The following is a 23,950-nucleotide window of genomic DNA, read 5'->3' on the forward strand; positions in this document are numbered from 1 at the left end:
TTTTTTTTAAATTAAAAAAACATGCATACAAGACTGTGACAAAATACAAAGTCTTAACCATCCATGAGAATCAACATCGCAGGTCACAATGCATAAAGGATTATTTAGGGTGTACTAAGGTTTTTGTGTAGCACTATAGTGAGATACCGGTTTTCATTTTAAATAAACTTTTTAAAATATTTATTACAGTTCATTTGAAGAACTGTCTTGAAAATGAAGGAGTCTATCTTTCAAAAATAGGACACTTTGGCAGAAAGTAACTAGTGGCTTATCAGGTTACTCTCCATCACATCTCCACACTGATAAAGTAGAGCTTCCGAGCTTCCATTGCAGTGCAAGGATAGCGAAGTCTGGATTCGCTGCCCATGTGCACTGATCCTCGTGAAAGGAAGGAAGGGAGCTTAAGTCTGTGGCGATGTTGCATGTGTTCCATGTATTGCACACTCACTGGCATTGCGGTATCAATGGAACATGTTTGATGTGAATCTCTCTCAATTCATTGTTGTCTATGCCCCGTCTGAGCCCTTCGATGCTTTGTAGACTCTTGCCCCAGCTCGTTGCCCTCTTGTATTCGGTTATGTCAATTTCATTACAAGACCGGAGGCTACCATTATGCATTAATCTTTTAATGCAACTTCAAGTCGCAAGCAATATCTACTCTCCCCAAATTCTCTGCCCCATTTCATTGCTTTTTTGTAACTCATTCAATTTTCAGTGAAACAAAATCCAATTCTAAATAAAACATTTCAGACAACTGAAAGGAAAAAACAAAAAAAGTATGTGGTCCTAAAACGTTTATCCACCAAATTGTCCCAACTAACATTTTTTATCTGACCAGCCAGGTCCGTTATATGTCTCTTGCATAACTCATACCTGGTGTGTCCATCACATCTCCTACTTAATCCTTTCCATAGGCGGTTCGCTGCGGATCCCATATTTTCTTAGAGTTTTGAGGACCGTTACTGCCCCAACTTCACCTGCTCTACTTTCATGCACCAAACCATCGCTTCCAGTCACGTGGCCATTTTTGGTGACGTCCGGTCACCCCATGGCTTTGCTTCATGTTTCCTCGCACCATCAGTCCCTCCCAATCCTAATCATAAATTCCGATCAGTCCAATTCTGTTTTCCCAGATATGCCTAGGATTGCCAACTAATGCTCCCACGTGACACAACCGTCTTAATTTTGGCGCCACATCCAGGGGCTTATTTACAAGCCCCTTGCGCTGCCAGAACGTCACTTTCCCCCCATATTAATAGTGATGCACCGGCGCCGCAAGGGGCTTGTAAATATGCCCCTTCGTGCTTTTTTTAGATTTTTTTTTTTGTTTAAGTACACTGGCTGCAGGTTTTTCCTAGGAGCTCGTTACCAGGGTTGCCGGATGTCAGGACTGCTGAATTCCAAGGCTGCTTAGTTTTTAATTTACCTCTCTACGCTTCTGGTCTCTTTAATTCATTTTTGCAAGTTTTTTAATCTTTCTCCCTTTGTCACCCCCCCCCCCCTCCCGCCCCATCACCCTCTTCTCCCCTTGTGTCTTGTTTTTCTGTGTTTTTCTCAAACTCTTGCTGCAAGACATAGTCCAACGATATAATTGGGGGTGAGGGGAGGATCTCGGCTTAGGAATCATGGGGAGTTAAAGGGGGCCCCAGATCGCCACAGACTTGATAATTGGTTTTGTATTTTATATAATGGTCTCTTGCATCTGGCTAACCAAAAGAATTCCACCATCCATTCCTGGTGCATGGGTGCATTTGAGGAGCACCAGTGTCCGAGAACACGTTCTAGCCACCGTACGGGCAGTTGGGTTGCACCTTCTCCAATGGGAGGAGTCATGTAAAATAACTAATTTAGCCCATTCCACAAAGTGACATAAGCTGGTGTAAAGTGGCGCGCTCCATAGGCCTCTCCATTAAGAGTCTAGTTGCGTGCCAGGCATAGGATGTGAACAGGGTCCCTTTCTGGGTCTGCACACCTCAAAGCCCCACTCACACCAGATGGCAGATGCTGCTTACGCTTTAAGGGAGACCCTATGCTAGTTCTGAAACACCTTAAGAGTACGAGAACCTCAGCCCGGCTTGTCTCAGGGTAGGTTCATGGTGTTCCATAAGGACTGTCCAATCTTCGTCTGCAGTTTATTACTGACAATATGCCTGGACATGGGACCTCATAAGCCAGGAGTTCAGTGGGTTGATGAGGATCTGGTAGATATTCGAGACTGTGCCCTAGGCTTTCCCCAGGGGACCTGGTATTTGCGGATCAGTGATTCAGGTGTGGTCGGTCCGGCCCAAATCTGCCTCTTGAGTGCCTTCGCAAATGGCATGCTCTATGCAGAAGGTTAGCATGGGCCACCCTCAAGCTTGCATATCAATACCTTACTTCAATCCAATTTCTTCATGTCCCCCAATTTCTTTCCCATCAGCCCATGCGTGCCTCAAATATGTGACTGGTTTATTTTGTTGAATTTCAGACGTTACTATGCAAATACCATGCACTCCAACACCACACAGCATGTTACAACAAGGGCAACTGGAACTATGCACTTATGCGGGCGTTATACTTTAAGCATAACTACCGAATTGCTGCATTAGCCAGTTAATCCATCATCAAATGCATAATCTGCAAATTTTAAACACAAAGATTTTTTCTAGCACAAATAGATCAAAAGTTACTAAAATGAAGTGACACGTGTTGCAGCGCAGGGGAAAGCCCTTCACAAAACGCACAGCTCCCCTTTCTTTTGTTTATTGCTGTATTTACCGGTTAAACTTATACTAATGAGGTGAAACCTTTGCCCAGACCAGGTAACCTTTTTAAAGCTGAGAAAATGTAGTACTACCATAAAATGTGCTGCATTACACTGCATAATTTCCCTTTTCTTGCTGCATAATTTAGTCAATCTTACATGTGTATGTTTTCTAAGTATTTATTGGGGAGAGAGCCCCCCCCCAACCCACATATACACACACTTAAAATTCAGACCCCCCCCCCCCCATTTATATATTCTACATGTTTGGGGAGGCGCCACATATGTCCCTCTGGGCCCATAGCGGAGGCCAACGGGGGACAGGGGCCCTGCTAGAGACCCCCAAAGTCCCTTTCGGTCTGTCTTACATGGCGGTGGCACCGACATGTAAAGGCTGTGGTAAAGGGACATCCTAATCCCTATTGCGGCGCCTCCACAGGCACCGCCCCCATTGTAGGGATTAGGCATCTGACTGCCACCCCCCCACCCCCGACAGGCTCCTTGAGCCTGTCGGAGGCTGCAATCATTCCCCGTGTCCCCCACTCACCCAAATCCCTCCAACCGCTGAAATTGTAATCCGGAGATCGGACCTATACTCTATGTTGGGCGGTCCGTCGGTGGCAGTCCGCCCGATATCAGAATGAGCCCACAAGTTATTGTAGCATCTCTTTATTTTCATATGCCATGGTAGAGATTGCTGAACCTCTTTCAAAGCATCTGAATGTATTATTTTGATGTATTCTTCAAAATATTACACTCAAAATAGTTAATATTTTGGCTTTGCTATTTTCATTTAAAATAATATCAGCATTATTTCTCCATCTAAGGACTGACAACGGAAAATCATCCAATTCGATAAACATTGAAATAAGAGCATGCTCACAAATACGGATTTGTTCAATTCGGGGATTCAAAATTAAATGGCCTGCAAGTTTGGTATGTTTTTTTACAAAAACTTTTACCAATGCAAAAACTGAGGCTGAAATTCGACTGAGGATAGTCCAGTAATGGATCTTTAATATTGTTGAAATCACGAACAATGAATGTATGTTGCCAAGACGAATCACTTCTGAAGTGATCTGTACAGACACACAGGGCCGGCAGCAGTTGTGACACATTTATATTAAATAGAAAATAAACTTGCAAAATTTCAACATAACATCCATACATTAAACCCAGATCAGTTGACTGGGGGTGAGCGCTTGCAATGTTCAACACTCCGTCCATCATCCCCTTTGTTTTTGCTTTGTTCGCCCTAAGTTGGCAGGGTATGCCCAGACGTGGGTCCCTTGCTCACTTTGCCACTGGATTCAAGCAAGCCTGGCTGAAGACGGCTGAAATGCCAGAAACCGGTCCTAGGAAGCTGGTTTCCGGTCCAGGGAAGGCATGGCTTGGCAGTTCGGTCTGGACTGTTCCCATGAGGCACAGGGTCAGACTGATTTGCATATGGCCATGTCTGAACTGGGGTGCGGAGTGAGCTAAAGAATGTTGGATTAAACCCAGATCAGTTGACTGGGGGTGAGTGCTTGCAATGTTCAACACTCCGTCCATCATCCCCTTTGGTTTTGCTTTGTTGCCAAGATTATTCACTTCTGAAGTGATCTGTACAAACACATGGAGCCAGCAGCAGTTGGGACACATTTATATTAAATAGAAAATAAACTTGCATAATTTCAACATAACATCCATACATCTTCCAGTAGGCCTTTGTGCTGACTTAGAATTTCAAGTTTAAGTTTTAGAAGAAAGAAAAACCAAACAAAAAAAAGCATGGTAACGCAATTTTCCTTCCTGCCACAGGAGAGGAAAAGAATGACCAAGCCGACCCTTAACAGATAACAAAATATTATTGGTTATGTGTGTTTATTGGAAAAAATCCCATCTGCCTTAGGTCTTGCTAATCATTCAATAATGGTCTGTTAACGTAATGTATACGCCTTTTAACATCCACTGATTGGAGTTTGAGGTTGTATGTGCTTCCAATGAGAAAGAAAGGAGAGATGGAAAGAGAACATAAGGGTTGAAAAAGAACCAAACAAAATATTAGCTGAGTAGCTCATATAACAAAACAAAAAAAACAAAAAAACAAAAAAAAAAAAAAAGGACAAAAGATATGTAATAAATTCCATTTTAAGAACCACATACATGAGAAACTGAAGCATAAAGGGTGCAATCCAAGAAGTAAATACAATGGCTCCCTGCTAATAAAATATCAGGTATATATAGATCAATATAAACAGATTATAGATAAGGTTTTAAATAAAATGGGGAATCTAAATCTAGTTGGAGAAGAAAAGTAATCATGTCATCAGGAGAACTGACAGATTTTTAAATATCATTTTTCTGCATCCTTGTAGAGGAGTCCAACAGACCATATATGTAACCAGCAGCTTTTATTCTAGGTCTGAAACCAGCACACTGTGAGCTGCAACAGTTTGACAACATATTAATGACTGCATATATGTTTCCCTCTACCATAAGGGATGGCATTTGTCTTGTTGCTTTTCTAATGGTTATGAGATGGTTAAGATGCAACACCCTTCAGAGGACTTGTCAAGGCTTTGACTGATTTGCCATTTCTTTTGCTTTCTTAATTCTAAATTTCTCTATAAAGGTCATATTGAATAGTTTAGGTGTTACTTTAAGATAGTCTCTACAACTTTGTGTTCTCTGGCAAGTTTCAATATGTAGATTGTATGGTTTATTTCTAATCCCAAGGTCGAGAGGTACCTCCTTCATGGTCGAGATTGGAGCTCCTAATGAAGTTATCTGGTAATGATGGTGGTCAGCCTCAAAGTGAGCAGGCCAAGAACCACGTGTTATAAGGCACCATTCGGGAAGTGAGAAGGAATACAGCAACAAACTGCACAACTACGTAAATTAGGCTTTGGTGACACTGGAGGCAAATTACATTTGGTAAAGTGGCCCGCCGGCACTCTTGGTGGACACATTGCTGATTAAACGAGCAAAGTTGGTATCATTGGAACAGGACACAAACAGTGAAGACATTGGCACATGGAGGGATGGCCTCTGCACTGCACGAGCCAGGAGCCCTTCTGTTCCATCTCTCCCATGAAGGTAGTTTTGGCTCCCGCCGGCATGGCACATTTTCAATGTCCGGTCCTGCTGAGGCGCCCTAGAAGCCTGCTGGAGAGGAGAGTCAACCCAGCTAGCCCCTCCGTTTTGTGAAATGTATGCCCTCGGAAGCTATGCTGCCTGGGCCCCCCCCAGACCCGGGAGCCTCGTTTACACTGAAACACTCGCACTTAAATGATCGCCTAGCCAGTATTGTATTGTATATAGCATTTATAAAGCACAACAAACACCCTATGGGTACCCTGCCAGGCCTGGGTTAACTCGTCCCAGTCTGGCCCTCACTTTTGAGTACGAATAACGGTTGAAGGGGGACAAAGGGGAGCTTTTCAGATGGTGGGGAAAAGGGTCTCTCACAATTTGTTATATGTATTTATATTCGTTTTTATACTTGAACGATCATTTAATGGTGCATTTTTATTCTGCTTGGGGATTCTCAAATGCAATGACTAAATGTGCAAAAGAGATTTTTCCATCTATGGTTGTATTGTCTTTCATTGTATTTCTGTGCCAGGCATTGTAAGAGGAAGCTAGGCCCCTTTGGATGTTCTTAGCAGCACCAACAGTGTCAGTGTTCACATAAATTGCATGCATCTGCTCCAGTATTTTACCAAGTGAGGCCTCTTGTGAAACAGTTCACATTTCATAGGTGGTGCTCATGCAGGTTGTTTCCTTTTGTTAGACTGAAAGGACTTGGGATCAGATAAGAAGTTGCCATGTTGGATCCAAATGGGCCAAACTGATATAGAAAGAGCCAGGAGCGATATTACTCGGGCTGTATTGAACACGGACTAGCAGCAAATGTAAACTAACATGGAGGAATTGCTGTGTCTGTCAAATGTGACTAGAGCACCTGAGCAGGTCTTTGAGGATACTCCGGATCAGGGGTCTCAACCTTTTCTGTAATAAGAGCTACTTATGTTAAAAATAAATCATCCTGAGCTACTGATGTTCGTGATGCGACAGTGACCACCCCATACAAGACTGTCCGCAGTGATCACATCAGTGCATAAGGCAGGGTTGCGGGCATAAAGTAAAACAGCACTATCAACTTTGAATACTTCTACATGGGTAATGCAAAAAAACATTCATAGCTACAACTCCCCCAGCACCAAAATCATAATAGGAGGAATGCTTCTCTCCAAATCAAATGAGATTTGAAAATGAACCATTTTTCTCCAATCATCTTCTTATGAGGTCTGAAAATGTACCCATTTTCATCGCGACCACATGCTTTTTAATGTTGGTTTACAAATAATTCAACCAAGTAAAAGCTTCTAATTTATTAGTCTGGGCTGCACACAGGAGAGCTACTCACAAGTAGCTGGAGAGCCACTGGTAGCTCACGAGCTACTTGTTGGAGATGCCCGCTCCAGATCTGGTACTCTGTGAGCAGACTCATCCCACAAAATCACAGACCACAAACACTGCAATAGAAAAAGCCATCAGCTTCAACGAGCACAAGGAGGAGAAACTCCTTGAATCATAATAATGTGGTAGAGCAGATGGGAGCGCAGCGCAGCGCTGCCCTTCAATTCACTACCGCCCTTTTGCGGCATTTACTTATTTGGGAGTCCCACAGAGACTTCGCTCTAAATTATCTTTTTCCTTAAGATAATGGCACCAGTTATGCTATTATTTTAAAGCATAACATGAACTTCCAGGGGATGCATAATTTCAATTCTCTTTAGCTCATAAGTCAATAAATGATGTATAATTTTATCACGCTTGTCTGAGTGAAGTGGTGAAAATATAATGCAGAAAAAAATAGTTATTTAATGGAATGAAGTCTCTTAAAGAGGACCATATTAAGCTGCAGCATGGCTCTATCAGAATATACATACACCTAACACTTTATTGGTGTGGTCTCTGTCTTTCACTTGTAAAAGGATAACAAGCATTGGCAAAGCCAATAGGTGTGGCTTTAAAGAAATGTTGGATGGTAATTTGAGGCATTACAAGTAAGTTACATGGGAATGGGTATGTATTTGTGAGAAAGCAAATAACTGTAGATGATTGCTGTAGGTTAAAAGATCAGGCGACAGTTGCCCACTCAAATCAGACCAAAACATTCATGTACTTTAATGACTGCCCTCCTCCAATATGTGCTACTGCCGGAGAAAAACACCATAAATCATCTAGTTATCGAAGATTTTAATAGCATTACAATGTCCTGTGTGCCCCTGAAATTTCAAGCTCAGGCAGGTGCATAAGTAAACAAAATGATCACAGCTGTGTGGAGGGGCAAGCACTTTGGGTGGAAGCACACAACTTCTGCACAATCAAAACTTACTCATGGCTTCCAACATGTGGGCGGAGTCAAAACCCCTCTCACGCGATTCTTCATAAGTGTCTGGTGACAGCTGTGCGGTCAAGTCAGACCATAACAAGCATTTGCAATGCAATAGGTCTCGCATTCGCGAGAGTTTGAGCTATTGGCATTGTAAATGACAATGCCTTTTATTTATGTGTTGTTTTTAAAATCGATCAATAAAAGGCAGTCATTTACAATGCCAATAGCTTAAACTCTTGCAAGTGCGAGACCTATTTCAAAGTAAATGCATTCCGTGCCTGTGCTATAAAAATTTAAAAAAAAGAGCATTAAGAGTGCGTGTCCTGTCGGGAAGTGGGTGTGGCTTCAAGTACCTACCTGAATACAGCATGCCTCGCAGAGCAGCGCATGCGCTGCCAGGCTTGACCTAAAAAAAATCAGGGTCTAAACTTATTGGGAACAAGTGGTTCTACTATATGTTCTGTCCATTATATCACAGCGTTATAGAAGACAATTTAATTAATGGCTGTCTCCTAACCCTGCATGAAGCCAACTGCCTTGACGCAGTTTTATTTTCTGCCTCACTCACTTTAGACGTGGTCACACCTTACAGTTACTTGACCCCCATCGTGAGGTACACGCTTCTGAACCCTAGTCTCACAGCACCAGTAACCCTTAAAGCGTACTTACTTCCGCTTGGCTTTCTTTGGGGTCAATATCAACTTGAGAAAGAAACTCACTGCGGTCTTTTTTCAGGTTACTTTTGACCAGCACAAACTTGTGATATTTTCTATACTGGGCAGGTTCAGGTCGTGCTGCTCCTCGAAGCCTTGCAGCAAGAGCTCGTTTAAAAAGCTACGTTGTGGATGTAAAGATGCTTTTTAAGTCTTTCTGGTGGTAGCTGACTTGCCTGCCATGCCAGGTTCATGCTTGGCAGGAGTGAGTCCCACCAAGACACTGATCATTCCCAAAGTGGCACCAATTGGCATGTGCAACTCTACATGCATTACCAGCCAACGACAACCCAATACTTAAACTAAAATGTGTAAGAAAGGGAAAGCAGAGGTGTGGTAGGTACCCTAAAGTGTGTCGGGTACCCTTAAGCAGGCAAGGAAATCGTGCCCCCTACACAGAGGGAGGGCGCTAGAAGACAGCCAAACTCGACTGAAGTGGCCCCCTCATACCCCCGTGTACGGCTCCACTGCACAGCCCGCACAATGGACCTCTGGTATGAAGACAAGTTACGTACTGCGCTTTTCTTCACCTAACTTACACGTTACAATTCATCGCTGCACCACCAGTGCCTCGTTGGTTGCGCTCAAACAGTTACTGCCGTTATGCAATGCGTGTTTACCGGCTGTAATGCCAATGTAAAAAATACTACCATGCTTAAAAATAAAGCACCAGGTGAACCAGAGTTAAACGCCGGGTGCATTCTGCGCCAACCACAGTGCCATCCTGCACCACCACCTTCTCCATTTTGTCTTGCTGGACAGAGCCTGCCCCGGTGTACCTTCCAGAGTTGTCCCACGAACCGCCCCTTCACGCTTTGCCACACAGGAAATCGGTCAGCAAATGTTTTGATTTGACGGCATGTGTTTTTTATTTTTACATGTTTCTGTACTTGTAAATTTCCCAGTGAGTTAGCAAGAGCAACCCCTGCCGTTCATAATAAGGAAGCCAACCAGAGACCCGGGTGCGAGCCCAGCTCCGGAAACAATGTGCATAGGCGCCAAGAATTTATTGTGAGACTATCAATGAGGACAGAAATGTGATCTTGTCCTCGCGTCCTTGGTTACACAGGCAGCACTGTCATGAGTGCAGTGGGGGCATTGTTTGAGCAAAAGTGAAAGTGCTGTGGGAGTGCGTGAGACGCTGTGAGCGTGCACATCGCCTGTCCGGGTGCGCACATGTTTTGTCCTCCTTCGGCCAAGAAAAAGACAACAATAGATCTCGCCAAGGCGAGCAGCATGCATGCGCTGACTCGCTAGGCGAGACCTAAAAACGACACGTAGTTTTAATAGAGAACACAGAATCTTTCTAGTACTTTTATTCTAAACTTGCACTGCGCAACCTTTAGTTCCTGAAGAGAAGTGTCAGGATCTGGTCAAGGAGATGATGTAAACAGCTCACAGCACACTAGCAATTCTTAAAGATGTTTAGGAGCAGCAAAAGCAAATATGAAAACTACCAGCGGAGACAAAAATCCTAATGTTCAGTATCGCTCATGAAATGCTCTTAAATAAGTACCCTTGTTAGTCTTGTCGTCTCACCTGGAGCAGGAGCTTCACAGACGAGCCGCCATCATGGATCCACACCGCCAGACTCTAAGGGTCTGTATGTAGAAGAGTTTGAGATGTCCTCAGTTAGCCCGACAGGCTGTAGGGGGGCAGCAGCTGAGTGACTCTGCATCTCCCTCTAGTACTCTCTGGACATGCACATGGCAGCACAGCTGCAGAGTCCCTCACTGGAGCTCGTGGCAGGAAAGGCATCTCGAACGGCCTAAATACAGCAGGGCAGCTATCACTTTGATGAAGATGTATCTGAACTCGAGACACTGCACCCTGTTGGTCTGGGCACAGGGTCATTTTAGCTTACCTTTGGGTGTACGAAAAGGAGATTCAGTTCTTTGGTGCGTATGCACATTCCTGGAGAAGAGACAAGAGGTTTTCCTGAATAGTTTGGTCGCAATTCCAGCTCTTTCGGGTGCAGAGAAGACAAACCTTGCATTTTGGTGTTCAACTTCACAATCTGAGTCAACGTCCGATTTAATTCCTGGGTGAAGGGATATGCTTTTGTCCGATGTCATGTGCCATACCTTTAGCCTGTCACATGTGACTTCGGGCCAAAAGCATTTAGTATTCTGGGACTCCCCCCCCCCCCCCCCCCCTTCCCCGTAAGTGTTCACGTAAAAGCTTGGAAAGGATGGTTGGTGAAAAAGGGCAGGTCAGGTATGAGGGACCGGGTCACACAAGACATTGGCCATTTAACACTTATGTGACTTACCTACATAAAGGCACTTGCAAACATTGTAAAGGGATTCAAATACCTCTTAAAGTGTAGTGTGCTTGTTCTCTCTTCGCTCCTATTTCGCTATGTACCAGTGATTATCTTACTCTGTTGACCCCTTATGTTGTAACTGCTCTTGTTCTGGGAGTCCTATTGGATTTGTGTTCTGTCTGGTATTCCTATTTGACACATTTACTGCAACGGTTACCTCTCCTCTCCCTCCAATTGTAAAGCGCTCCGATATCCCTCGGGATCATGTTCACGCTATATAAAACTTTATAAATAAATGGTCTGTTCTGGCGTTTATGGGTACCCCTTCTTTCATACAATAGCATGCCAGCCCGTAAAGTGCCAGAGGAGTAAAAGGGACCATCACTGTTGATTGTTCACTCACGTGCAGTATAGTCGGACATTCCAGGCTTAGGCCACCAGTACTTTCCATTTTTGGAAATTTACATTTAAGAGTTCCGTCTAAATGAGATAAAATACTAAATGAAGCAAAGGTGTTGAAAGTGAAATACAAGTGCTTCAAACTAAAAACAAGCCAGGGCTGGGTGAAAATTTCACAAATGGAATGAAGCACTGTGGTCAGCCCAGATTTTACACCTTCTGCTGGACGCTATATTTTGTGCACTTTACCCCTGCTAACCAGTAGTAAAGTGCCTCTTTCCCTTTAAACATTGTCGAATTGGCATATTCCCAATTGATATATTTAACTTACTCTATAAATCCCTGGAATATAGGACAAGGTTTACCCACAGCCTAGAATATAAATGTCACTAGTGGACTGCAGCACCTAGTAGAACATCCACTACAGAAGCAGTGCAAATCTGGCTTCCAGACCATCCTGTGTAGCCAGACTGAAGCAGTGTAAAAACTGCAAATCAACCTGTCAAAATAAACCCCTTGGAGAGGTCAAAAACTCAATTTTACATAAATTACTCCTATGCATGCCATATAGTCCACAAGGCAGGGAGCATGGCATTTATTAAACAGACATTAACAAATGTAATGTTGGGGGGGTGTGGCTTGGCGCCAGCGAAGATGGCCGCCTAAAAGCGAGCTCCGCCGGAGCAGAGCCCTAATTCCCCTGTAAATCCGGACATCATCCTGCGGACGGCACATTTTGGAGGGGGTGCAGACCCCTAGAGTGGGAGCGGCGCCGAGATCCGAAGCGCGGAGGCTCTGGGACGCTTCAGTTCTATCGCGGTGCCCGGTGTTGGCAGTGGCGGCTGGAAGAGCCGGAGACAGAGGGTGAGGCTCCTGCCAGCCACCTATGCAACACCCCGGCGCTTGGGCTTGCGACGGTACCTGTCCTCGCGGGTGCGGCCACGCCTTTGCGCCCCCCGCTGGCTTCGGCTGCAGCGCCGTAGGGGAGCCGTGTGGCGGGAGGCGGCCCGAGGGAAAAGAAGTGGCTGCAGTTGGGACGGAAACTCGGAGGCTTCGGGACGCCTCAGCTATTGCATGCTGCCCGGGACCTGCAGCGGTGGACTGGTGGACTGCTGGGCGGCTGCGCGGCAGTCCTAATTGCCGCACACAACAGACATCAGAGCACTGGACCAGGTGGGGGTGCCTGCTCTCAAGGAGGGGGCCTGACCACGGCGCCCCCATCCACCGCACAAAAACAACAGCATACAGGGGTAGCGAGGGGCACTGTGGCCCAGACTGCAGCTAAATGAATGTGCACAGCCTGAAGTGAAGACCAGAGAGGCCTGAGGGACAGTACGTCTTGGCTATAATTGTCGTAAGGTGGGCCTCGCTTGCACGTGGCCACCTCCCTGTGTCCCGGCGCCCTGTGGACCTCCAGACCCTCGCTCAGGGGGGAAGTGAGCCCCTGAGCTTCTTGGACATTGTGCGGCACAACCAGGGGTGAGTTCCGACCGACCCATACACTGGTGGATCCGGGTACAGAGGGACAAAGTGTGAAACTATTTGAAATGTGGAAGGGGCCCAGGCGGGGACCGGAGTGACCGTTGCTGGCTGCACAGGTCTCTGGGCGCATAGCCCCCTTGTAGAGGGAGGGGGCCCCAAAAAGAATGCATCTATTGTCCCCTTTGGCTGGCCAAAGCACGGACCGGGAGCCAGTGGCGCAGAACTAGAGACCCAGTTGGCGGGTGACGACCACTCGTGGCTGGGCGTTTGGAGTTCGCGGGTTCAGGTGGACGAAGACTCTGCTGAGTGGCGGACGAGACCGTGGAGGAGGGTGGCACAGTGACACCAAAGGGCGACAGGACGACTGAGGATTGAAACTAACACTGGTCTGCGAATCTCCGTAAAGCCCTGCTGATGGCGGAATATACTGCCGGGACAGCAAAATGAAACCGAAGGGTGCTGCAGCTGCCCAGACAAACAAGCTTGACAAGTATGCGATCCAGAGGTCGGTCCCGCAGAACGAAGGGGCGGCGGTGAGCCAACCGGCACAGGCTGAGCCCTCCTTAGCCTCCATAATGGCGGCCATACAAACTCTAGGGACCACCCTTGAGATGAAAATCGACAAGATGTCCATGGAGATGAATCTCGTACGTGCGGAGATCAATAAAACATTGGATAAGGCCAGGACCAACGAAACGGAAATCAAGGAGCTCCAGGCTTCTTCCAAGAAGCTTGAGCAAAGGGTTAATGAACTTGTACACCAGCACAGTCACGTGGCCCTGAAGCTCGAGGATCAGGAAGGGAGGGCCCGACGGAACAACATTCGCGTGGTGGGAGTTCCGGAAGGTTCAGAAGGGCCTGGTATGGACCTATTCCTTGAAGATTTGATCCTCAATTGCCTAAAACCGAAATGGCTCTCCAAAATCTTTACAGTTGAGGGCACATGGTGCACCGGTCCCCAGGCCCAAACCTGGAGCCCCACCGAGGACCATCATTGCAAAAATCCTCAACTATAGGGATTGGGACGCTATCTTGCAGGCTGCCAGACAGATGGGAGACCTACAATACGAGAACTCAACAGTCAGGTTTTCCCCTGATTTAACGCTCAAGGTGCAGCGGGAGCGGCGATCATTTGACGGGGTAAAAGCAGCGCTTCGGAGAAAAGGCATTAAGTACATGATGCTCTTCCCTGCAAAGCTCAAAATAATCAACGGCGGCAAGTCCCTCTTCTTCGGCACGCCTTCGGAGGTGCAGGACTGGTTAGACGGAGGAACATCGTGGACGCCAGCGCCTGCCACGGAAGGCGAGTGTAGGGACACCCAGGCCAAGTCGCCAGGCTCATTGGATGGCAGGTCAGACACTGAAAGACTGAGTCAGCGTTCATGGCGATCGAGATCTCGCAGTCCTGATATGGGCAAGGCTCAAGGACGCTAGTAGACTCGCGTGGATTGGAGGAAATACGTTGTTCGGACCTCTGCAAGCAGTACCGCAATGTATACATTTCTGTTATGATCGTGGGTATTGGACCTCTTAAAGGGTTGCCATTGGGGGGAGCGATTTACTCACGATGCCCAGCCAGCCCTAAGACATTGGTAACTGCATTCAGTGGGGGACCAGATGTAACTGATGGTACTGTTGGAATTTATGCGCAATGTATGTGCCTATGCTTGGCAAGTTCTTGACGGTATGGGGAAGGGCGCTCAGCGGCTGAGTTGGTGCCGGCGCATTTCCCCACCTAAACGTTTCTCCGGGGGGAGGGGGAAGGGGGAGGGTTTTCTCTTTCCTTTTGAAGGCGAAAGGCGCTCTGCTAGTTGGGGATGTGGGTCGTTGTAAATCTGCATGGCAGGGTTGCAGGGTGGGGGGGGGTGAGGGGGGACAGCGGTTTATGTGTTCTTTATTGATGATTGGTTATGTTTGGTGAGGTAGTTGGGGCTTACGTTGGTCTGGAAAGACATGTACTTATGAAACGTTGTGGTGTTGCAGGAGCTTGGGATTGCATACTCAGGGTCTCTAGTGATGGCTCCAAGGTGGGATAAAAGTCTTAAGATTCTTAGTTGGAACGTCAACGGGTTAGGGGACAAGCTCAAGAGGAGTATAGTGCTTCAATTTGTTAAGCAACACCTCCCAGATGTTGTCCTCTTGCAAGAGACGCACCTCATCGGCAACACTTGTCACGCACTCAACAGATGGGGACATACATTGGCGATACACGTTGGCTTCACATCAGGGTCCCGCGGGGTGGGCATACTGTTATGCCGGAACCTCCCATTTGTCACCGAACGTTCGGAGACTGACCCACTGGGGCGCTACGCGGCGCTCTCGGGGAGGTGGGAGGGATGCATACTCAACTTGGTGATGGTCTATATCCCACCAGGTCTCCAAACCCAGTCATACCATGATCTCGGTAAACTCCTTTCTCTCCCTGAGGGGCAGCTTCTACTTGGTGGAGACTTCAATGCAGTAGTGTCGGGAAGACTAGATAGGCATCCACCCGAGACATGACGACAGGGCATATGTGGCTATCCAACCTCCTGGAGGCGTTCGGACTAGTTGATCTTTGGCGTATGCGCCACCCTCACCTACAACAGTAGGCATTCTTCTCGGGGCTGCACCACACTTTCTAGGATGTACTATATCCTTACACCGTTGCAGCACGACACTACAGTTCGAGAGATTAAGCATTTGGCGCGGGGTACAAGTGACCACTCCCCTATATGGGCACACCTCACTATTGGAGAACAGAAAGTAGGCTGTGTGGCGCCCATCAACCCCTGGCACTTACGTACTCCTGAGACCAAGAAGCAGATCGGCCGCTCGATAGACCAATACTTCCAGGAGAACGTTGGGACGGTGGAATCCCCTGCTGTCCTCTGGGAAGCATTTAAGACCGTATTGAGGGGTGAAGCCCTCAATAATTGCCGGCCAGCGCAAAAAAAAAAAAAGGAGACCCAAGTGCTTAACATCGAGCGTGACCTCCTCGCTCTGGAGAGGGAAGCGCAAGTTGACGGGAATCCGGGGGCTCTGCATAAGACGCAGCTCAAGGCGGCCGAATACAAGGACCTCGCCACAGACGCCGCTAAAACCATAGCAAGGGACATAGACAGCCGGCTGTATGACCAGGGGGACAAAGCGGGCAAATTAATAGCCTGGTTGGATAAAAAGCAGAAAGCGCAGAGGGTGGTATCTGAGCTTCAGACTGAGGCAGGCGCCTTCCTTACTGAGCCACAGGAGGTAATTAGCGAGTTCGCATCACATTTTAAAAACTTAAACAGTAAGGGATCTATGCTGCCGGAGGAGGCTTCCTCCGAGCTTTTAAAAGATATTGGGCTACCCACCTTTTTGGACGATGATCGGGAGACTTTGGAAGGTGTACTCACCTTGGAAGAGCTGACCAAGGCAATCAAGGACCTCCGGCCTGGGAAAGCTCTAGGACCCAATGGTCTCCCTATCGAGTCCCACCCCTTATGGATATGTTCGAGGACAGTAAAGCACTGGGGAGGCTGCCGAGGGACCAGCGTATCGCCACACTGGTGGCCATCCCTAAAGAAGGGAAACCCAGAGAGCTGTGCGCCTCCTATAGGCTAATATCGTTACTGAACGCTGAACCCAAAATCCTGGCGAAGCTCCTGGCAAATAGGATCAAGCCGATCATCACCAAGCTGAATCACCCAGATCAGTCTGGCTTTATGCCGCACCGAAATACAGCGCTCAACTTACGACAACTCCACGGAGTGTTGAGACGCAGCCATACGATCCAGGAAGACGCAGTTGTAGTATCATTGGATGCCGCTATGGCATTCGATACTCTCGAGTGGCCATATATGATGGCAGTCCTCAAAAAGATGGGATTCGGTCCTAATTTCATCAGGTGGGTACGCCTCCTCTACACTGAGCCACTAGCCCAGGTGGTGGTAAATAACAAGATCTCAGAGGTCTTTACTCTGGAGAGCGGGACGCGCCAGGTTTGCCCCCTCTCGCCGGTGCTCTTCGCCCTCTCCCTGGAGCCTATCGCGGTCTGGGTACAACAAGATCTCTCACTTCGGGGGCTTAGATGGACAGATGGGTGGGAGAACCAGATCTCGCTCTATGCAGACGACATCTTCCTATACCTCGCCTCCCCCTCTAAATCCCTAAGAGTCGCACTAGATATATTCACCAGTTTTGGGAGACATTCGGGCTACAGCATCAACTGGGGGAAATCACTTTTCTACGTCCTTCATGGTGCCCCCCACCCCTTTAATAACGTGTGACTACCCGATTAAGATGGCCACGGAGGGGTTCAAGTACCTTGGAATCTTTATCTCCACAGATGTGGCAACTCGCTACGAGAAGAATCTCCTACCACCTCTACAGAGGTTTAAGAGGGACACCGCCATTTGGAAGAGGCTCCCACTGTCCCTGCTGGGTCGGGCAGCTCTGTTCAAAAGGATGGCAGTGCCGCGTTTCTTATATGCCTTACAAAATTACCTAGATTTAGTCCCACAAAAGTAATTTGCAGATATCAAGGCCACTCAGAGGGAGCTACTATGGGCTGGAACACCGCGAATACCGCTTCGAAAACTCACACTGGGGTGGTACACTGGGGGCATAGCACTTCCGGACATTTGAAAATATTATTGGCCGGCACATTTCTCAGCCATAAACCAGGGCACGTACAGTGGCAGAAATTATCCTGGATATGGCATGGACAGGTGGCTCCTCCTGGGGGGTGGGGTGGGGTGGGGTGGGGGGGGGGGGGGGGACTTTGAGGCGGCGCTCTACTCTAAACCCAATAAATACCCACTCACAGGCCCTACAAAACACTCGGTCCAGCTTTGGCATATTGTGAGCCGCAACCTGGGATGGGCTAGCAAACTTACATTGGCCACCCCGCTCTGGGTCTCTGAAAGGCTGGGTACGTTGGTGCGTACAAAAGGGTTCTGTAATTGGGATCTGATAGGTATCTCCCGTATAAAGGATCTATGGGGGCCCACAGGGATGGTGACTTTTGCATCACAACAGCAAACCTACGACTTAGTGCAAACGGAGTACTTTCGGTACATGCAGATCAGGCACTCACGCCAGTCTAACATTCCACCCGGTATGACGCTCCCGGAGTCCTCCCCCCTTGAGGACAGGCTGCTTGACGGTCATTTACCCAAAAAAGCTATCTCCCTCATATATAAAAAAACTCAAACCACACCCCAGACTCCCTTGTTGGCACTTAGAAGGAAATGGAAGGCCGACGGTCTAGAGATTGAGGGCGAGGAATGGAGAGAGGCTCTTTCCTCCCCCAAAGAAGTAGCGATATCGGCGAAACAGAGACTGATACAACTAAAAATACCGCACAGAGTCTGTTTCGGGTACACGACTAGTACTGATGGGGAGGAGTGCAGACGGGCTATGTAGGAGACAGTGTGGGGAAGTATCTTCACATAATTTGGGAGTGCCCTATAATACAGGTATACTGGAAGCGGGTGCATGACTGTATGCGTACAGTCTGGGAGGTTGACTTGGAAACCGAAATTAAAAGGTGCCTCTTTAACATCTGGGAGCCCACGGACCTATCAGCAAAGGGCAAACTATGGACGACGCTCGGACAAGTAATTGCAAAGCGCAATATAGCACGCCTATGGGGAGTGTGCAAACCTCCAACACTCAGTGAGTGGGAAAAAAAAAAGATATGAACTGGTGTATGCTGCAAGAGAAGACAGTATGTGGCCCGGGGGTGTCCCTGGAAATGGGTGGCAGTTTGGTCAAAATGGAATGAATACTGTGGAAACTTGTGAACCCCCCCGTGATCCTCTCCCTTGACGAACCATTAACGCCGTAAGGACCTTTGTACTGTCAACAGTATGTATAATATGCCTTCTAAAGTGATATGTTTTGTATAAGAATCTGCGATTCCCACACTGTACGAAATGTGATTGTGTATGTGTAATGACCAACGAGTTGAATCTTCTGTTTTGCGAATAAAAAGAATTTAAAAAAAACAAAAAAAAACACATATGTAATGTCGACATTGCCTTACAGTGACTAGCACTGAATGCTATTTTTCACTGTGGCAAATCAAGCTGTCCTATTTAGAAAACTGGAGTACATACTAAAACAATAACACCATTTGGGGAATGAGACTAGTTGAAAACTAATTAAACAACTATTTTAACTTCCCAATTTTTAACAGTTATTAAAAATTAAATTTAATTGTGAAGTTGTATTTTTAATACATATTAAGAAAATCCAACTTTTAGAACGTTACCTTTTCCCTGCCTGGATTTCCTGGAGACCAATTTGCATTTGCTCTCAAATTTCTTCCAGTCAGGGATTAGCATTTGGATTGGTTTGAAAATGGTGGGAAATGCGTCCAAAGAGCAAACACGCTACCTGAATGATCAGAGAGGACTCCTCTGAACCTCACTAAAAATGGAACGTAGGGGTCTTGAGCATCGTCTGACATTACAGTGTCAAATCCTGCTCAAGTGTCAAAGCCAGCTTGACATATCTGCTGTGTTTCAATGAAACACTTGTGTGCACTTCAAAGACAGAACAGGCTGCCAAGATGATTCCTGTGTATCCACAGACTTGTTGCTTTGTCCTGCAAGACTTTGGTTGCTGTGTTTTACATTTAACACTGGGTGCTCTTGAAAGGACGGGAAGAGGAGGGCAAGACAATTCTTGTTTGGTTGCTGATGAATCTTGTTTTGTACTAGGAGACATTGATCTGGATTTCTTTGGGGGTACAGTGGCTGCTCCAAGCTGGAATTTGGAGTTAGGTGTGTGAGGACACTAGGATTTCCATAATACAGAAATCACACATCCTCAGAGTCCAAGTTTAGTGTGGCCAAAGACTTTCACCATCTTGGAAATGCCCAAGGTGCGTAGGGTTGAGCCAGGGAACTTTAACCCCTAGGTAAGGGCATGCCTGCCTGTACTATGAAGAGATGGGGTAGTACTGACATGATGTGCCAAGGATGGTTAGCCTATCTGTACTAAGATTCAAGTGTTGTGGTAGAACAGACACCATGATGCACCAAGGAAGAGAAACTTCCTGTATTCACCAGAGGATGAGGAGCCTGCCTCTATGTTTGAAGAGTAGACATAGCACTGATGTCATGAGGTAACGAGGAGGGAAATCTTCCATGTGCTAACAAAAGATGGGGTAGTACTGCACCATGATGTACCTAGGATGGGTAGCCATCCTGTACTGTTTCAAGTGCAGTGGTAGAACTAACACCATGACACAATGAGGTCCGGAGGCCTGTCTGTACTATTTGAAGATGCAGGGTAGCACTCACACTATGATGTGCCAAAGATGGAAAGGATGACTGTACTAGGTTGACCAGCTGCGATGGTATGATAAGTGATGTTTGTACCATGGTGGCCTGCCTATATGGTGCATGAGTAGTTTTCCTTTTTCAGCACATCATTGTGTCAGGAGTGCCCAAGCTCTTGAAAATAGTACAGGCAGACTTTCCATCCTTGGAACATCACTAGGTTTCGGAGGCTTGTGGGTGCTTACACCATGATGTGCTGAGGACAGGAAGTTCGCTATTCTGTTAATCAGCAATGAGTTTTTCAGGCTCTGATATGCCTGCTGGGTAAGAGAATGTAGAGGTAGCACAGGATGTATGTGCTGGTCCAGGAGAAACAGAGTCAGCATCCACTCTACAGCAGAGTGTCACAGGAACGGTTCTACATAACTGTGTGTGGGCCTTATTTATGGCCTTCTGCTCTGTTGATGGTTCGTGCTCATGAGTTTTGGGTGCCTTCCTAAGCTGTACGTTCTTCGGAGTTCGATTCAGCTCAGGATCGCACATACATTGTCTGACAGCTGGTCATAGTTTGCCATGGTCTATTTGGGACAGTGCTTTTCGTGCAAACCTGCTAGTAGCGATTGGATCTGGCGGTGATAGAGCAGGGGGCAGAACGCAGGCCTCAGACACAGGGGCCCCCCAACCCTCCAAGGGGACTCCAATGCAGCCGAAGGTCAGAGAGTATCTCCAAGATGTAGGAGACTCTGGGGTCCCTCATCACATTCTGCCCCATCATTTGTGTCACACCACTGTGATAGGAGTTGTAGGAAGGAAAAGCTAAACAGGTCTAGAGTACCTGCAATTATGTTTCCAACATACTCTATAATATTCCATTTCAGTATGGTAGCCTACTAGCTCCCTTCTTTCTCCAATCCAACAGGATTCATATTTCCTTGTTTGAACTGCTTTTCCGGTTTCCCCTTTTCAGCAATATATAGAGTGACGGGAGAATGGTTTCCACTGGCTCACTACACAGTTGAAGTCTAGTTTTTGATGCTTCTTTACCCTTTCTTATTTATTTTTGTCTCCATTTGTAGTCTCTGGTTTGGGTTGTTGACCTTTCGAGTCATGCCGTTTCTTCTATCCGGTTAGTGTTCCTCCATTCCAGAGTTAGCTTTCTCATCTCCTCGATTCATCTTTCTGGCCTGGATTCATCAACCTTTGTTCTGAAGGATTTTTTTTATCCTTTAAGGCTTTCTCCTCCAGTACTGAGATTCTTCCCCGCTGACACCAAACTCTTTCACATGTAGTTTTCACATGGAGCCAAGTGGCTGCTGCTGGGTTTCTCCCTTCCCTCGGACATGTCAGACCATGGTTAACTGTTTCATCTCAGCGTTCAGCCATTGAAAAACTACCTGCAGGGATCCGGCTATTTTGTCCAACACCTTCTGCACTTGCCTCTAAGATAAACTGGGCATTATCCTTCCTCCAGTTAAGTGTAGGAACACCAGTCATCACTGGTAATCCATGTTTCTCTCCTGCACTTAGATTTGATTTTGATATTTATATAGTGCAACAATCACCCGAGGGCATCAAGGTGTAAAGAGCAGCCTGCTGAAGGAGCGTGGCAAGCTTAAAATCAGCCGGCTGAAGGAGCGTGGTGAGCTTAAAGATCAGCCGGCTGAAGGAGCGTGGCGAGCTTAAAGAGCAACCTGCTGAAGGAGCGTGGTGGTGCCGTTCATTCTGATGAATCCTGTGTGGACTTTCGTGCTCAATTAAGGATATGTAAATGGTGCCTTTTCAAAACTACATCTGCTTTTTGAAGAGAGCCCTCTAGCAACTATAAAGCATTATTTCTGGTGATATCTAAGCTCGCCAGTCCCGACATATGACGTCTGCCATTCCTCTTTGACTTATGCCAACCTTGCCACTTTTTTCTTCATCTTCCTATGGATCTACGTGAGCATCTCCTCACAACCTTTAGTCTGTCTCAGGCACTTGGAGCAGTTTCCTCCCCACCCTTTGCCAGTAGAACGCTGTAGTAATAATACATCCACAGAAAAGATAACGTTGAAGAGTAGTTTAATGGAGCATCCACCTTCTGAAGAGCAACAGAGTAACTGAATAGAAACTGCTCTTAGAATGTGGAACGATAACTTATTCAAAAGGATACAGATAGGGCATTACAGAAACAGTGAGCATGCACTCATGGCAATAGAATACAATAAGATAGAAACATTCTACCCACTCATATCTTCCTTCTAAAAGAATAGGAAACAACAAAAGTGACAAAATAATTCTATACAATTAACATAATACAAAGTCTTTCGGGTAACAATTTCTGTCTCTTGTCACCAGTCGACCTGGAAGAAGATGAACTGGAATAACCAATATCATCATCATTCAAGAAAGATTGTGAACCATCTGATTATTCCTCTTTCCAAAATCACAGAGTCACTAGAGAAATCTGGATTGGAAGAACACAGATTTTTTAACATTGGATACATTAACTTTGGCAATTTTAGAAATACTCCACTAAGAGCCATTGTTTAAAAGAACCGATGTCTTACCAACCTTCTGAATAATAAAAGTATCTGAAAAATTGGATTGGCCTTTTTGTACATGTAATCTGGTTTGGACCAGGTTGTTTAGCAGAAACAGTTTTCTTGGAGTTGTTACAGTTCTGTTTGGCTAACTTATGGATTTTACCCATATCCAAACTAGTTTCAGAAGATTTTGTCCATGAAAGCGATAATTCTTGTCTGGGTTTTCTACCTTTTAGTAAAACTAAAGGTGAAAGCTTTGTGGTACAGTGTGGAGTGCAGAGATAGGACCAAATCAATTTTGCTACATGTGTTTTAACATTAATCTGAGCTTTAAGGGCTATTTGAATACCCTCCACTAAAGTTGTTACACCTTTCTACAAGGCTATTCATATTTAGAGAATAAAGAGCAGTTCTAATGTGGGATATATGGGCATTCTTGACAAAAGTACTAAACACATGTGAGGTGAATTGAGGTCCATCATCGGATACAATAGTTGATGGTAAACCTTTTATTTTAAATTCCTAAAGAAAAGTTATAATAGACAAGAATCAGTTTGGGTAACCCATTTGATTTCAACCCACTTTGAGAAATAATCAATAGCAACTAGTATATACACTTTCCACTGAAATTCCTTTGTAAGGACCTAAGACAACAATTGCAATTTTTCCCATGGATTTTCTGGAACCTGAACTTGCACAGAATCAGAATGTTGCAACTTTAAAACGTTATCATAATCAGCACACAGGGCACAATTTTTAACAAAGTTAATAATACAGCTGTCCATATAAGGCCACCAACATTAGTTCCTAGCTTTTTTTAATAGTACTAGAATGTCCTAGATGACCCAAATGAGCAATAGAAATACATTTCTTACTTATGGCTATTGGAGGTACAAAAGAGTCACCTTTTAAAATAAGACCATCATTGATAAACCGCTTTTCTTTAAACCTTCCAAAACACAGCAAGGTCTTTAGGTAGATGTATTTCTAGTGGCAAACCTTCAATGGTATATTTTTGTAAGATTTCTAAATCTTGGTCCTCAGGCATGGCTTTTGACCATTCCTCTTTGGGGATAACCTGAGACATTGAGAGAACCAGATCATCAACATACGCTACTACACATTCTTCAAAAGACTACTTGACTTAGGGGTTGAGAATCAGACAACAACCTGGACAAACAAT

The 23,950-nt window shown here is 46.0% G+C and overlaps 1 protein-coding gene across 3 annotated transcripts in view; it reads right to left on the minus strand.

Moving 5' to 3' along the window:
* Window positions 1–23,950, minus strand: part of LOC146782646 (hydroperoxide isomerase ALOXE3-like) — a 170,889-nt gene that overhangs the window by 87,768 nt on the left and 59,171 nt on the right. The gene's annotated exons all lie outside the window — the stretch shown is intronic.

This window comes from Triturus cristatus, chromosome 12 (assembly GCF_964204655.1).
Source record: "Triturus cristatus chromosome 12, aTriCri1.1, whole genome shotgun sequence".
NCBI lineage: Eukaryota > Metazoa > Chordata > Amphibia > Caudata > Salamandridae > Triturus > Triturus cristatus.